This window comes from Staurois parvus, unplaced genomic scaffold, assembly GCF_062004578.1.
Source record: "Staurois parvus isolate SC_StPar_1 unplaced genomic scaffold, SC_StPar_1.0 ptg001328l, whole genome shotgun sequence".
NCBI lineage: Eukaryota > Metazoa > Chordata > Amphibia > Anura > Ranidae > Staurois > Staurois parvus.
The window spans coordinates 599,985-616,294 of NW_028319124.1; positions in this window are offsets into that span (position 1 = coordinate 599,985).

Here is a 16,310-nt window from a genome sequence, read left to right on the forward strand (position 1 = left end):
GCTGCCCATCACTTTAACAAAGCAGCAGGAACCTTCCTTTCAAACTCTCTCTTTGACCTATAGACCTTCACTCAGGGACAGTTTTCCTATTATAAAAATGAGGCAGTTGGGTTGTCCAGAGCTCACCAGGTTAGGGGGACCCACCATCAGACTCCAATAGTCTTGGAGTCCCATTCACTGTGTTTGTAAACAGTGAAGCGTGATTCCTTCCTTTCAAACACCACCCTCACTGTGATGGAGTTTGAGAGAAAAGATGCAGCTGTCCATCACTGTAAGTAGAGCCCATCCTCTCAAACTCTCTCTTTGCTTCCAGACCCTGGAGAGGCAGACTTTGAGAGAAAGAACCCCTTTTCATCAATCACAGTGACAGACAGTGGAACAAATGTGGCACTGTCAAGGTGGGAGTCTGTCATTTTATGAAATGATTGGGGAGGCCCAGAATAAATTTCCTCTGGGCCCACCAATTTTAAAACGGCTCTGCTTGCACTGAAAAAATATGGCGGCTGCCACTGCCGACTTCCTCTTCCGAAAATGTTAGTTGCTGTGCTATCATACTTTTCCAGTCACTTCAAAGCTTTATGATGTGCTACCCAAAACAAGTATGCAAATGTGCTGACTTTCTAATTTAAATGCTTGTTCCAGGCCAGTGCCTCAGAAAGTATTGAAAGCAGAGACATCCAGGCAGCTAGTGTTCCTAGAAGGAGATGAAAAGCAGACTTCATAAATTTCCTTGGTACAGCTTTTCTTTCAGCTTGCTGACATTACCCAAATAAAGATACTGTATATACTACTAGCCTTTATGTTATGAAAACTAGGACAACATATAAGGTGTACTTTTCTATAGCAGCCAATCAGCTTTCAGCTTTCATGCACTGAAATGAAAGGAAGAACTTTATTGGTTTGTGTGTTTAACAACTCAATTTAGTAAAAATCAGCCCTATTGTTCTTTGCTTCATTAAATATCCACAGTCGCTTTGAAATGAGCTCCCATATGTCACCGCATTCCATAAAGCTAGAGGCCATCTATACATTAATAGCATTCCTGGCAGCCTCTGACATTTTACACCTTTAACTATTCAGCTAATTTATACAGCCATCTTTAAGGGGAATAATTTTCACATTTTTATCGCTTGAAATTTCAGACACGTAGACAAGGATCCTGGGCAACCGCAGTGCATTTGCCAGTCATAGAAAAGGTCTTTGTTCCTCACCACAGGTTGCAAGTCTTGTCAATGCACTGCAGGGGGAGTCTCATCTGAAGAGGGATGATAGCAGGACATTGCACAATGTAGGTATGGCACAGCTCACTATGCTTCCCATAGTTTTGCCTTTGTGACATTTATTTCAATATGGCTTACAGAAAAAAAAAATATTTTTGTAACAATAAAATGAATTTACATAAGTTAGAATGAAAGGTCATTTCTGTGTACCAAGAGCTTATAATCAATCACTGTGCGTCAGACAAATTCTAGTCAAAGAAATAATCATGCATTCAGATAGATGATGTACAAATAACCTCCATTTTCATAGTTTACCTCCTTTTTTTCTGATAAATGAGCTGTGTTGAGTCTAAATACAACTTTACATTTCAGCAACAGATTTAGACCCAGTGTTCTCATTAATTGGCACTCAGAAAGAGGCTTGGTATAAGGCGTCAGCTGTCTTCCTCTGCAATACAAATCAAGTGAGGGCACTTGTACTGATGGGTGTGGCTGTTACTCAGCTCTGCTAAAACAGAGCACTAGAGTCGAAGGGTAAGATGCAGTATATTTACTGAGAGAAAAATTCAATGTGCAATATTCATATAACCCTCTCTATTTACTGGTGGAGCTATTGTGACTCTGGCATTCATGGCAGCTAAAACGGGGATCTGGAAGTTCTTTATTTGCTATTTTTACACTATTGCAACCATGATGTCAGCTGCTCTCTGAATTTTTGAAATGACAAAGTCTCAATTTAAACCAGAAGTTGAAGTACAAGAATGGCCAAAAACAAACCTATTATTTGTTCATACTGCAAAAAGTAGCAGGTTCACTTTATAGGAGGGATTTTAAACAGCCAATGGTTTCTTTTACTGGACTCCCCAGCTGGCCTAATGCATCACATAAATATTACAACTGCAAACCAGGTGACTTAGTGCTACTTATAAGTTAAACTGGCAGCATATTATAGTGCATTATCCTTCTTAACTGAAAGAAAATGCCAATTAGAAATCACTAATGACCATGGTCAAATCAAAAAGTTATCCTGGAGCAGGGATCAAGTGGAGTCAAGCATCAAGAAGATCCATACTCTCATCAAAGAACTTTCCTCCTCAAACTCCTAACTGGCAGAGCATCCCTCAACACAATAGACCTCATTGACGAGAGTATAAACCTTCTTGAGGCAGATGAGAGTATAGACCTGTGGGCGGGGCTTAGACACCCTAGTCGGGGACACTAGAACTATACTCGCTAATTTCCTTAGTTTTAGGAAATAGTTTGCAGTCATGCAAAAATCAACAATAAGGTATAACTACAGACTTAGAAGTGAGCCTCAATGAGCACAGTTAACCTTCTAGCAACCCATGGCTAACTAACTGTACTGTTAACACTAAGCACTACAGGCACTACCACAATTAGAGAACACCAACTCCCAGGTACACAGCATTTAGGGACTGCTACCACAGAGCCTGCACTGGCATCCACCAACACAGCAATACATGTTACCTCACTCCCAGTGACATGTCCACCATTACTAATGAATGCAGGAAATGAACCTCACTCCATAACTATGTGCTTGCTTTCTCTCTCTCTCAGGGGCCTCTCTACAGCTCTTCTGTGACTCCAGGTTAGGTCCTTAGGTATTTTGTGCCATAGGTCTAATTCCAAAATGTGGGGAACTGGCTGCTAGTGAAGGGGACATACACACCTCCCCTTCACTACCAGAGTAACCGTCACCCTACATATTGTCACCCCTTTTCTTGGCTAGCTGGCTGTCTTAAGCAATGATACATGTACAGTTGTCTCTAGCAACGGTAATATATTTAATACTAGACAGCAAATTACATGCTGTACTAAAATGTACTGTATCTACTCTAACCTACAGTCCGCTTCTTACAAGCCCTGTCCTTTGGATATGCCATGCAGTGCACCACGTAGGAGAGGAACCATACATTGAACAGCTATCGTAAACTTTACTGAAGTAAGGTAAACATACAGGAACAGTTCTTGTCGGGCAACGTCTTACATACAGTCCTATACAGAGCTGCTCTAGTGCCCATAGGATGGTCGTACCTAAGTAGCATTAAAGGCAGAGTCCATGATTAGCAAATAATCCACAAGCTGTAGCAAGGAGTCCATAGTCCATAGTTGGTAGTGATCCTTAAAAGGCAATCAGTCCATCCTACGTACCCTAAAATGTGTAGATCAATGTTACCCAATATATAAGGACCATCCTTAATTATTAATATATGGGCTATTACTGTATATTCATCACAAATTTGTCTGTAAACCCCATTGTGTTTCAATTTCTACAAATCTTCAATATGATAAAATGGTGGCCAATATAGAAGCTACTACATTATCAACTAAACCAGCCAAATATTGAGATGTGTCCAAATGTCCTCATTCACCTCCATAGTGTAAAGCCAAGGGAGCACAAAGGGCGCTAAGAATTTCTATGGGAACCCTGATGAACAGAGCAAGGAAGAAAGTTACTATAGTAAGCTGTAAGCTAGAGTATGAGTTATAAGTTCCCAGAGAACTCCAACTGGCCCCAGGCTGAAGCTCAGTCCAGCAACATGACAGCCTACAGTACATATTGGCAGTGCTTCAGCTGGGAGCTCTCTAGGGCACAGAAGAGCCCCTTTTTATGTGAATCTCTAGAAAATTGATGGGAAAATCTAGCCAATCAATTCCTCAGATCCACCACACAACTACATTGTAACAATTCAGTTGAGAAACAGCACAGTGAACCTAGATACCTGCAGAGTCAGCACAACAGAAAACTGTACTCTCTTGTAGTCACCTGCCTACAGATCTTCTTGATGCTGATGAGAATATAGACCTTCTTAATGCTTGACCTTGGAATATAAAATGTTTTGGTGGACTTTGGATATACAGTTCTAATAATGTTCCCAGAGGAGGATCACTTATAGTAACTTATAGCTCATAGGCTAACTTATAGCCTACTATAGTAACTTTCTCCCTTACCTTGGTCATCCAGATTCCCATAGGAATTCTTAGCACCCATTGTGCTCTCTTGGCTTTACACTGTGGAGGTGAATGAGGACATTTGGACACATCACACTATTTGGCTAGCTTAGTTGATGATGTACTAGCTTCTACATTGACCATCATTTCCCCCTGATGAAGATTTGTTGAATTTGAAACGCATTGGGATACAAATTTGTGGTGAATTAATAACCCATGTATTATTAATTAAGGGTAGTCCTTATTGTATCCTTAATGTATTGGGTAACATCAAGCTACTCATCACCTGAATTGTTTTTATTGAGTTCCTTGTTATCTGATGTTAAAATATTTTGGAACTTTTACCACAATTGTTGATTTAATTGGTGCCTGTAAAATCCCAGTATGGATTCTTCATTCTTTGCAGCGTTATCATGGATTTGGCACCTTAACATTGGTCAGACTATTTCCATGAATTATTCTGGAATAATTAAATCCCCAATAAAAATGGACTTGAATAGTTACATAGTGCAGCGCTAAAAATGACAAACAGAAAGTTCGATCTAAAAAATTTGATCTGAAAAGTTCGATCTGAAATTGGTAATCAAATGTTCATTAAATCATCAATGTAATAAATTGGACACAGCTATGAAGAATCCGGAAAACAAATGGCAGAAATGCGCACTCACCGACCGCGCATAGGAAATGCGCATATGTGTATTAAATTCCACAGAATGTCGATCTCCCTCAGGAAGGAGAGTTACCAAGCGATGGTCAGCTGGGCTCACAGAACCTCCTAAGGATCGGAATGGGTCGGCCGGATAAAAGGCTCCAGATAAAGGCTTCCCTCTTCTGGATAAAGTTGGAAGCTGTGTCTGCTGACCCCTCAGTAAGGGGCAAAGAGTAGGAGAGTACCCATAGTGTAGTATTTCTTAAAGAACTTTATTGGTAACAGATAGAGATGAGCGAATCGAACATGGCGAAGTGGAATTCGTTTCGAAGATCAGGAAAAATTCGATTCGCGCCGAATCCGAAAATTAGCAAACTTCGGATGCACGAATCGAATTTTCCCAAAAATGGCGGCGACATGTGTGGCGACGGAGCGGGGATCTCTGGGAAGGCGCGCAGACAAGCAGCCAGCCAGCCAGCACTGTGTAATGGTGGAGCTATAAATTGCGGCCATCTTACAATTCTCCATTAGCCTCCGGTCATTCAAGAGAGACAGACCTCTGTGTATTAGGGACAGAGTTAGGGCCACAGAGACTTTAGGGCCACAGAATCGTTACTTAGGGACACAGAATCGTTACTTAGGGACACAGAATCGTTACTCAGGGACACAGAATTGTTACTCAGGAACACAGAATTGTTACTCAGGGACACAGAATCGTTACTCAGGGACAGACACAGAATTGTTACTCAGGGACACAGAATTGTTACTCAGGGACACAGAATCGTTACTCAGGGACAAAGAATTGTTACTCAGGGACACAGAATCGTTACTCAGGGACACAGAATTGTTACTCAGGGACACAGAATTGTTACTGAGGGACACAGAATCGTTACTCAGGGACACAGAATCGTTACTCAGGGACACAGAATTGTTACTCAGGGACACAGAATCGTTACTCAGGGACACAGAATTGTTACTCAGGGACATAGAATCGTTACTCAGGGACACAGAATTGTTACTCAGGGACACAGAATTGTTACTAAGGGACACAGAATCGTTACTCAGGGACACAGAATTGTTACTCAGGGACACAGAATTGTTACTAAGGGACACAGAATCGTTACTGAGGGACACAGAATCGTTACTCAGGGACACAGAATCGTTACTCAGGGACACAGAATCGTTACTCAGGGACACAGAATTGTTACTCAGGGACACAGAATTGTTACTCAGGGACACAGAATCGTTACTGAGGGACACAGAATCGTTACTCAGGGACACAGAATCGTTACTGAGGGACACAGAATCGTTACTCAGGGACACAGAATCGTTACTCAGGGACACAGAATCGTTACTGAGGGACACAGAATCGTTACTCAGGGACACAGAATCGTTACTCAGGGACACAGAATCGTTACTGAGGGACACAGAATCGTTACTGAGGGACACAGAATCGTTACTGAGGGACACAGAATCGTTACTCAGAGACACAGAATCGTTACTCGGGGACACAGAATCGTTACTCAGGGACACAGAATCGTTACTCGGGGACACAGAATCGTTACTCAGGGACACAGAATCGTTACTCAGGGACACAGAATCGTTACTCAGGGACACAGAATCGTTACTGAGGGACACAGAATCGTTACTCAGAGACACAGAATCGTTACTCAGGGACACAGAATCGTTACTCGGGGACACAGAATTGTTACTCAGGGACACAGAATCGTTACTCGGGGACACAGAATTGTTACTCAGGGACACAGAATCGTTACTTTCTGCTTCACAACCACTATTGAATTAAAGAGTATGTCAGACAACACGCAGAGGAGTGGCAGAGGAGGCAATGTTTCAGGAGCGAGCAGACGTGGCAGCAGAGGAAGGGGTCGAGGCAGCACTAGTCGCAGCCAGAGGCCAGTGCTCCCGGTGTCATCCAGCGGTCGTGTCTCCACCGACAACCCTGCCGTCATCGATTGGTTGGCTCGGTCGTCTTCCTCTTCCCAGGTCACCTCTGACACCTACAGCCAACGGTCGGTGGGTACGTCAGACACAACCGTTAGTTGGCATGGCCCGGGAGCAAGCCCACTGAAATCACGTGTCCTCTACCTGCCCCTGTCCTTTGGTGTTCCCTCACCAAGCGAAGTATCGCATGCTGTGGGCTCAGCCCCACTGTACAGTGAGGAAGAGCTAACAGAGGGCGGTCAGGAACGGGGGGAGACATCCGCCTCTTCAGCAGCCAGGCGAAGAAGTACTGGCGAGGAGAGTGGCTCGGTAGCCGGTCTAGAGACAGGTCTGTCTCCTGACCCACACGCAGCCGAGGGGGCTAGTAGTGACGCGGAGACCCTAATTGATGATGATGAGGCTGATCGCACTTGGCAGCCTCGTCGTCATCAGGCTATTGCTTCCGCATCATCAGGAGAAGAGGGTCCCAGCTTGCCAGCGAGCAAAACAGTCGGTGGGTTGCCCAGGAGGCAGCAGGGTCGCAGCAGTGTCAGTGGAGGCAAACGGCCACGGAGTAGAGCACCAGCTCCACTGCAGCCTACCACCACGGCCAGTAGTGGTGCCGGTGTGCACGGAGGAAGTAGCAGTCAGCCAGTGAGGAGTAGCGGGGGCAAAGTTTCCTACTCGGCGGTGTGGCAATTTTTCGTCAAGCCGCCCGAGGAAGTAAACGTAGCCGTATGTCGACTATGTGGCCAGAAAATCAAGCGTGGCCAGGGGGCCCATGTTGGGACTACAGCGTTGCGTCAGCATATGCAGCGTCGCCATTCAGTGGCCTGGGAAAACCGTGATAAAGATACGGCGGTTCTGCCTGCCCCAGCCCCCGCTCCATCACCCGCTCCGTTACTTGCTTCGTCACCCGACGTCAATCGCCCTCTATCAGCCAGTCAAGGCTCCAACACCTCTGCTGAGGGGAGTTGTCGCTCGTTGGCATCTTCCGCTCGTTCAGATGCTCCTTCTCCTGCTACTCCTCTTCACGGATTCCGTCAGCAGTCTTTCTTGGAATCCGTTTCCAAGAGACAACAGTTTGCGAGCACGCACCCGACGGTGCAGAAGCTGAACGTCCTCCTGTCCAAGTTGCTGGTGCTGCAGTCCCTCCCTTTCCAAGTGGTGGACTCAGCACCTTTCCGAGAAATGATGGCTTGTGCCGAGCCGCGGTGGAGAGTGCCAAGCCGGCATTTCTTCGCCAAAAAGGCAGTGCCAGCCCTGCATTCACATGTAGAAGAGATGGTGGGCCAGTCTTTGAGCATGTCGGTCTCTGCCAAAGTGCACGGCAGCGCCGACGTGTGGAGCTGTAACTACGGTCAGGGACAGTACATGTCATTTACGGCCCACTGGGTGAACGTGGTGCCGGCACAGCCGCACCAGCAACTTGGACAGGTCACGCCGCTTTTGCCTCCACGTTTGCACGTCCTTGGTCCACAAAAGATGTCCGCCTCTACCACCTCTTCTTCCGCCGTGTCCTCAGCCGCCACCCCCGTGCCAAGTCCCATTACCCGACCGGCATATCACATGTGCAGGGCGCAACGGTGTCACGCTGTGCTGCACCTGGTATGCCTTGGCGAACGTAGTCCCACAGGGGAGGAACTTCTGAGTGTAATGAACAGAGAAATCGACAGATGGCTGTCTCCGCGCAAACTGAAAATCGGAACCATGTTGACCGACAACGGAAAGAACATGGTGTCTGCTCTGCGTCAAGGAAGGTTGTGCCATGCGCCATGCATGGCTCACGTGTTCAATCTGGTTGTCAAGCGGTTCCTAAAAACCACCATCCCACTGCAAGACATCCTTAAAATGTCACGTAATCTTTGCATGCATTTCAGCCATTCCTACACCGCAAAGCACACCCTCCTTGAGCTGCAGCGGCAGAACGGAATTCCACAGCATCGCCTGATCTGCGACGTTGCAACAAGGTGGAATTCAACCCTACATATGTTAGACCACCTTTACGAACAGCGAAAGGCCATCACCGATTTCCTGATGTTACAAGTGGATAAAGGTACTCCCCTGTGTAACTTAGATGTCAGCCATTGGCAGCTCATGCGTGACACCTGCCGCTTGCTCAGGCCCTTTGAGGAGGCCACGCTATTCGTGAGTCGGCTGGACTATGGGATGAACGACGTCATTCCTCTGTTGCACGTCCTGGAACAAATGCTGTTAACAATGGCTGGTCAGGGTGCGGTAGACGTGACGCACAGATCTCAACGCCACATGACCCCTGTGGGGGCAGGACAGGAAGAAGAGGAGGAGGTAGAGGAGGACATTGGTGCTCAGGAATTATTGAGTGAAATGGGTGGTTTTTCCACTCAGCGGACAGGAGTGGAGGAGCAGGAGCATCTGGTAAAGGAGGAGGAGGAGGAGACAGAGGACCCAAACGCACCGTGGCAGTATGCTGTGGAGATGGAGGCAGGGAGTCCCTCGCATTCCTTGGCACAAATGGCCCATAGCATGCTCGGTTGCTTGCGTAGTGACAGCCGAATAATAAGCATCAGACAGAGGGATGACTTTTGGCTGTCCACCTTGTTGGACCCTCGCTACCGTTCAAAAATGGTGGCCTTTTTCACACCTGCTGAGAGGGAGGCCAAAATAAAGTACTATAAAAACCACCTATGTAGTCAGTTGGTCTCTGCCTTTCTGCGCCAACGTCCATCCTCAGACACTGTGGGCCCTGTGCGCTCGCGTTCCGCTGCCATGGCAGCAGGGGAGGGGTGGGGTGGTAGGAGCAGTGGCAACTCCACCAGCAGCGGCTGCCTCAGTCTGCAGTCGATGATGAGTAGCTTTCTTCACCAGCGCAGTGAGGAAACTACTAACCAGCCGCAGCAGCAGCAGCATCAGGTGGACCTGGAGCAGGACCTCAAACAACAGGCTCGGGCCTACTTGGACAGCACCCTGCCAACCGAGGTAGACAATCCCCTTGACTACTGGGCAACGAAACTTGACCTTTGGCCCCAACTAGCTGAATTTGCCCTTGAAAGGCTGTCATGCCCGGCCAGTAGTGCGGCAGGAGGTATTGTAACTCCGCGGAGGACACGACTGTCCACCCAAAGTGTGGAGAGACTCACGTTTGTGAAAATGAATCAGGCGTGGATTAGTCTGGATTTCAAACCACCAGTTCCTGACACAACTGACTAAATCCGCCATGAATCATGCCCCAAACATGTTATTATTTTTAACATAGGCCTCTGTATGGCCTTCAATTTAAGCTGCTGCTTACGCTTCGCCACTCTGCCATGGGCCCCTGTACCGCCTCCTCTTGCTGCTGCCAGGTCCAGAGTGTGTCATGGGTCCCTGTATGGCCTCCCATTGCTGCTGACTTCATCGCCAGACTCTGCCATGTGCCACTTTCAGGTCTCCTTACACTGTTGGTGGGTTCCATTTTGTGATAGGGTGCTGTATGGCCTTCCATTGCTGCTGCCTCCACCGCCACCCTGCGCCATGTGCCTCTGTCGTCTGCTCACGCTGCTGACGGCTTCCGCTTTTTAACCGAGACCTGTGTTTGGCTTCCGAATACTGCTGCATCCACCGCCACCCTGTGCCATGTGTCTCTGTCGTCTGCTCACGCTGCTGACGGCTTCCGCTTTTTAACCTAGGCCTGTGTATGGCTTCAGAATAATGCTGCCTACACCGCCACCCTGCGCCATGTGCCTCTGTCGTCTGCTCACGCTGCTGCCAGGTCCATACTGATTCATGGCCCCCTGTACCGGCTCCTCATGAACGTGGTTCAGCGGGTTTGCATCACTTAACGGCAAATCGTTGACAAACGCTGGGACGTTCAGTGTTGTGCGCATTAAGCCAGACACCAAAGGGCAGCACAGACCTGTTATTACTCGCTCAAGCATGGCTGAACAAAACCAGTCTCTACCACAAATTGGACCCAGACCTGCCCAGGGTCTCGTAAGTAGATTGCACGGAGGAGTAGAGTTCGTTATTGGAATTAACTGTGAGGGACTTTTAAACCTAGGCCTGTGTATGGCCTTCAATTGAAGCTGCTTCTGCTCCGCCACTCTGCCATTGGACTCTTGATAGTCGTCTCCCCACGCTGCTGCTGGGGGGACTTTTTAACATAGGCCTCTGTATGGCCTTCAATTTTAGCTGCTTACGCTCCGCCACTCTGCCATGGGCCCCTGTACCGCCTCCTCATGCTGCTGCCAGGCCCGTAATCTGCCATGGGCCCCCGTACCGACTCCTCATGCTGCTGTCAGGCCCGTAATCTGTCATGGGCCCCTGTACCGCCTCCTCATGCTGCTGCCAGGTCCAGAGTGTGTCATGGGTCCCTGTACGGCCTCCCATTGCTGCTGTCTCCATCGCCACACTTTGCCATGTGCCACTTTCAGGTCTCCTCACACTGCTGGTGGGTTCCATTTTGTCATAGGGTGCTGTATGGCCTCCCATTGCTGCTGCCAGGCCCGTAATCTGCCATGGGCCCTCGTACCGACTCCTCATGCTGCTGCCAGGCCCGTAATCTGTCATGGGCCCCTGTACCGCCTCCTCATGCTGCTGCCAGGTCCAGAGTGTGTCATGGGTCCCTGTACGGCCTCCCATTGCTGCTGTCTCCATCGCCACACTCTGCCATGTGCCACTTTCAGGTCTCCTCACACTGCTGGTGGGTTCCATTTTGTCATAGGGTGCTGTATGACCTCCCATTGCTGCTGCCAGGCCCGTAATCTGCCATGGGCCCCCGTACCGACTCCTCATGCTGCTGCCAGGCCCGTAATCTGTCATGGGCCCCTGTACCGCCTCCTCATGCTGCTGCCAGGTCCAGAGTGTGTCATGGGTCCCTGTACGGCCTCCCATTGCTGCTGTCTCCATCGCCACACTCTGCCATGTGCCACTTTCAGGTCTCCTCACACTGCTGGTGGGTTCCATTTTGTCATAGGGTGCTGTATGGCCTCCCATTGCTGCTGCCAGGCCCGTAATCTGCCATGGGCCCCCGTACCAACTCCTCATGCTGCTGCCAGGCCCGTAATCTGTCATGGGCCCCTGTACCGCCTCCTCATGCTGCTGCCAGGTCCAGAGTGTGTCATGGGTCCCTGTACGGCCTCCCATTGCTGCTGTCTCCATCGCCACACTCTGCCATGTGCCACTTTCAGGTCTCCTCACACTGCTGGTGGGTTCCATTTTGTCATAGGGTGCTGTATGGCCTCCCATTGCTGCTGCCAGGCCCGTAATCTGCCATGGGCCCCCGTACCGACTCCTCATGCTGCTGCCAGGCCCGTAATCTGTCATGGGCCCCTGTACCGCCTCCTCATGCTGCTGCCAGGTCCAGAGTGTGTCATGGGTCCCTGTACGGCCTCCCATTGCTGCTGTCTCCATCGCCACACTCTGCCATGTGCCACTTTCAGGTCTCCTCACACTGCTGGTGGGTTCCATTTTGTCATAGGGTGCTGTATGGCCTCCCATTGCTGCTGCCAGGCCCGTAATCTGCCATGGGCCCCAGTACTGACTCCTCATGCTGCTGCCAGGCCCGTAATCTGTCATGGGCCCCTGTACCGCCTCCTCATGCTGCTGCCAGGTCCAGAGTGTGTCATGGGTCCCTGTACGGCCTCCCATTGCTGCTGTCTCCATCGCCACACTCTGCCATGTGCCACTTTCAGGTCTCCTCACACTGCTGGTGGGTTCCATTTTGTCATAGGGTGCTGTATGGCCTCCCATTGCTGCTGCCAGGCCCGTAATCTGCCATGGGCCCCCGTACCGACTCCTCATGCTGCTGCCAGGCCCGTAATCTGTCATGGGCCCCTGTACCGCCTCCTCATGCTGCTGCCAGGTCCAGAGTGTGTCATGGGTCCCTGTACGGCCTCCCATTGCTGCTGTCTCCATCGCCACACTCTGCCATGTGCCACTTTCAGGTCTCCTCACACTGCTGGTGGGTTCCATTTTGTCATAGGGTGCTGTATGGCCTCCCATTGCTGCTGCCTCCACCGCCACACTGTGGCTCCACACTCTGGTTTTGGCCCCGTGACTGCCCAAATGAGTGAAGTGTGCGGTGATTCTAAGATCGACGGCAGTCATCTGCATGTCATACTGACTGACAGTATTATTTCTCTTCCCCAGCAGACTCCAAGGGCATTTAAATTAAAGGTACAGTGTTCTGCACTAATATAAAGGCTCTCTGAAGCCTAGAAACACCCTTTTTACACGTTAAATTCGCAGCGAATATATTCGCCTCGAATCGAATGTATTCCGCGAATTCGGCGAATCAGCCGAATCGAATTTTTGAATAATTCGCTCATCCCTAGTAACAGACTTAGTGCAGGGTAAATCAGTAATTGTGCTGGAAAGTGCCCAAACATAAATCCATATAGTAAAAAACACACAAACTACTGACCCTGATTGAGATGGCCGCCAGACCTCCTCGTGGTCTGGGCGGTAATAAGGCGTCAGCAGACACAGCTTCCAACTTTATCCAGAAGAGGGAAGCCTTTATCTGGAGCCTTTTATCCGGCCGACCCATTCCGATCCTTAGGAGGTTCTGTGAGCCCAGCTGACCATCGCTTGGTAACACTCCTTCCTGAGGGAGATCGACATTCTGTGGAATTTAATACACATATGCGCATTTCCTATGCGCGGTTGGTGAGTGCGCATTTCTGCCATTTGTTCCGGATTCTTCATAGCTGTGTCCAATTTATTACATTGATGATTTAATGAACATTTGATTACCAATTTCAGATCAAACTTTTCAGATCGAATTTTTTAGATCAAACTTTCTGTTTGTAATTTTTAGCGCTGCACTATATATATTTACTTTTACTTAAGGCTGTTGTGATCTCCTTTTAGTGCTATTAGCTGCTTAGTTTACCGTTATACAAGAAGCGCTCACTACATCTTTTATATCTTGAATAGTTACATATTTACATAGTTAGTCTGGCTGAAAAAAGACAAAAGTGCATCTAGTTCAACCAAAAAGTAAAAAAAAAATGATAATCCTATACCCACAGTTGATTCAGAGGAAGGCAAAAAACCCAGCAAAGCATGATCCAATTTTCTTTTGTAAGGGAAAAAAATTCCTTCCTGATTCCCCGAGAGACAATTGGATATTCTCTGGATCAACTTTACCTATAAATGTTAGTATCCAGTTATATTATGTGTATCTAGGAAAGAATCCTTTTTTAAAGCAATCTACTGAGCTCGCTAGAACCAGCTCTTGAGGGAGTCTATTCCACATATTCACAGCTCCTACTGTGAAGAAACCTTTCCATGTTTGAAGATTACAGTTCTTTTCCTCCAGACATGAAGAGTGCCCCCTTATCCTCTGTGATGACCTCAGGGTGAATAACTCTACACCGAGTTCACTATATGAACCACTGATGTATTTATACATGTTGATCATATCCCCCCTTATGTATTATACATGGAGATCATATCCCCCCTTATGTATTATACATGGTGATCATATCCCCTCTTACTCCCCTCTTCTCAAGAGAGAATAAATTCAGTTCCTCTAATCTTTCCTCATAGCTGAGCTCCTCCATGCCTCTTATCAGTTTGGTTGCCCTTCTCTGTACTTTCTCCAGTTCTCCAATATTCTCCAATATTCTTTTTGTGAATTGGTGCCCAAAACTGAACTGCATATTCCAGATGAGGTCTTACTAATGATTTGTACCAGGGTAATATGATATCTCTCTCTCTGGAGTCTATACCTCTTTTAATACAAGAGAGGATTTTGCTCGCTTTAGAAACCGCAGCTTGGCATTGCATGCCATTATTAAGCTTGTGATCTACCAGAACTCCCAGATCCTTCTTCACCACTGATTCCCCCAGTTGTACCCCCCCTAGTATGTATGATGCATGCATATTCTTAGCCCCCAAGTGTATAACCTTACATTTATCAACATTAAACCTCATTTGCCACATAGTTGCCCAATTAACCTCCTTGGCGGTATGATTCTTTAAGATTTTTGGTGCTGAAAGCGGTACCATTATTTTGCATGGAAATATGTAGTTTTTTTATTGTAGGCCTGTAATTTTTAGGAATAACTCACTGAAATCTGTCCGAACAAGAGTCTAGTAAACATCCCGGGTATGTTAAAATTTGAAACGTAATCATAAATTATAATTTAATAAATAATCATAAAAAATAATAATATAATAATAATAAATGTAATTCAATAATGTAATCAAGCCAAAAACACTGAAATGTGAAATAGAGCGCCAAGTTCGCACATCGCTGAGCTCAGTCGCAAAATCGTTTTCAGTGTCTGATGACGAATTTCCCCACAAATCATTATCACTCAATTCTGCAAGTGGTTCTGATTTACTATCGCTGTTCTCTAGCCGGTCTAAACCGCTTTTGACCTAAAGGGACACTTTTTGGACGCCATGGACGTTTCTCAGTTTCCAGGCAGAAAGAACAGACAAAATGCAGGCAGGGCACCGGACAAAGCATTAGGGACAAGATGTATGTGAAATTGGTTGAGACAGCAATGTTTTACTATGTATAATGTAAAAAAAAAATAAATACATTTTTTAAAATTTTTAAATTTCCCGCCGCCAGCGGCGCCTGTACGTCCCAACGTCACAGGGACAGGACACAGAAGCCGGATGCCGGCATCGGCCGGAGGAGATGGCCGGGGACGCTGCAGGGGACACATCGTGGGAGCTCAGGGTAAGGTAAGTGAAGCACAAATGCCGGAGCAGTGCCGCATGGTATTCCCGAGTGTAGCTCGGGGTTACCGTTTGTGGTACTGAAATGTTACCCCGAGCTACACTCGGGAATACCGCCAAGGAGGTTAAACAGTGCATTGAGGTCGGCTTGTAAATTGGAGACATCCTGTAAGGACGTTATTCCACTGCACAGCTTGGTGTCATCTGCAAAGACTGAAATGGGATTTTTAATCCCAGACCCTATATCATTTATAAATATATTAAAAAGTAAGGGACCCAACACTAAACCCTGGGGTACACCACTGATGACCCCAGACCATTCAGAGTATGGATCATTAACCACTACTCTCTGAATTTGGTCTTTTAGCCAGTTTTCTAACCATTTACATACAGATTTTTCATGAATCCATGCTGTCTGTTGCTTAAAAAATTTTTTTCAAACAAGAACACATCCAGTCTAAGTCTTGGAGAGCAACTCTCAGCCTTGGAAAATTAACTCTTTTTAAGTTGAGTGTTTTTATTTTTCCTGTATGTGCTTGTTGTTTACATCTAATAAAAAAAGAAATCAGGTTATGGTCACTGCTACCCAGATGTTCTTTTATATGGACATTAGTAATAAGCTCTGCATAGTTTGAGATTACCAGGTCCAGCAGAGCATCATTCCTAGTTGGGGCCTCTATGAACTGTACCATAAAATTGTCCTGTAGTAGGCTTATAATTTTTGCCCCTTAACTGTTCCTGCAGTGCCATTACTCCAGTCAATATCCAGGTAGTTAAAATCCCACATTATTATCACTGTCCCAGCCATTGCAGCCCTTTCAATCTGTGCTAGGAGCTGAGTCTCCACCTCCTCATTAACATTGGGTGGC